Below are 1,523 nucleotides of genomic sequence, written 5' to 3' on the forward strand. Positions count from 1 at the left end.
TAAAATTTCCTATCATTGAAATATGTTAAATATATAAAAATATATTAGATAGATATCATATTATCCTCTAATAATAATAAATAACAAGCAATAACGATCACATCCAACTTCAAAATTTTCAACGATATTATGTGGTAAAATTGTAGATTCTAAATTGAGTCGTTGAATCCAAATCTAATCCATTTCCATCCAATCTATTCCAACTGTTAATGTATCATCTCGAAAGATGTGTATCTGCATCATCCGTAGTTAGATTATCGAGATCTAAAATTTTATTGTAAAATGAACATTTCATAAAAAATTAATACCAATCTTCTTACCAATTCCTACTATTTTGTCTTGTTCATCCTGTTACGTAATAACAGAATGAGATTAATATTAACGTTGTTTCGATATTTTTAAATCATTTTGATCTATATTAATATTCACAACTAAATTTTTCTGACAATCTTGTACAGCTGGCAAATGCACAAATGAAACCTAAAAAGCATAAAAATGTACGCAACGTTCACTATAATATATAAAAAGAAGAACGAAAATAACGATTAGTTAGATTCTGTCTGTTTTAATTTCCTAACAAAAAGAGAAAAATGAATATTTTAACCTGACGGATGTTTACTCCAAGCTTTGTATTTTATATCTTTACACGTTGTACTAAAGGACCAAAAGTTATATATCTATATCTAGTAACCAAATTTCTTGCTTCGTTTCATTACTTACGTTTAAGTTTAAAGATGATAGGATAGAATAGCCTTAAAGTTAACGGCTGTGCTTCTGCATAACATCTTAAGGCCGCCTCTATACGTTGACAATGTGCAGCGACAAGCACATTGGATGAATTTGTTTCTTATAGAAGAAATATAAAAGAATATCGATATATTTATTACATGAAAATCATCGACGTTAACATTTGTCTTATTTCAATAATATATATAGAGTTTTATTTTTAATTTTATGATTTTAGGAAAACTTACATGACATTTAAGAACAGTAGAGTCAAAATCTCCTTCACCACATTTCACAAGAAAACACAATGCAGTGGATTCTAATGAAACGAGTGTCGTCATTTCATTACAAATTGTGGCATCTATTAATGGCAATTGAATACACCCATACCTTATATTACCTTGGACCTTTATCTCGACTTTATCTTTTACAGAAAAAACTTGAGCAGTTGTGCCCGTAATAAGCTTACGTATGCTTCCGTTGGTGAATTTTCTTTCTTCACTAAGTTCTTTAAATACTACATCACAATATTTGTTTTTTAAACAATACCAACGACGAGATTAGACCATTATAAATTCCACATTGTCGATTCCACGTAATATTGTTTAATAATATTATTCTTAATTAGTAAATAATACAGAATTAAATCTTATTAAGGAACAAAATATATTTAAAATAGATCATTTACGAATTTACATTATTACGAATGTTTATCAATATATTTAAACGCAATACATAAAAATTATTGTGAACTTAAATATTTCTGAATTATTATAATTCTTCTAATTATATCGTAT

The 1,523-nt window shown here is 27.1% G+C and overlaps 1 long non-coding RNA gene across 1 annotated transcript; it reads right to left on the bottom strand.

Annotated features, from left to right (window-relative positions):
* Positions 1-139: 139 nt before the first annotated feature.
* LOC116186731 lies at positions 140-1,107 on the bottom strand. Its single transcript, XR_004151725.1, has 4 exons — positions 980-1,107; positions 656-846; positions 321-441; positions 140-264 (listed from the first exon to the last, which is right to left on the bottom strand). It is a non-coding gene; the product is annotated as an uncharacterized LOC116186731 (long non-coding RNA).
* Between the last annotated feature and the right edge of the window lie 416 nt (positions 1,108-1,523).

This window comes from Apis dorsata, unplaced genomic scaffold (genome assembly GCF_000469605.1).
Source record: "Apis dorsata unplaced genomic scaffold, Apis dorsata 1.3 scaffold_51290, whole genome shotgun sequence".
NCBI lineage: Eukaryota > Metazoa > Arthropoda > Insecta > Hymenoptera > Apidae > Apis > Apis dorsata.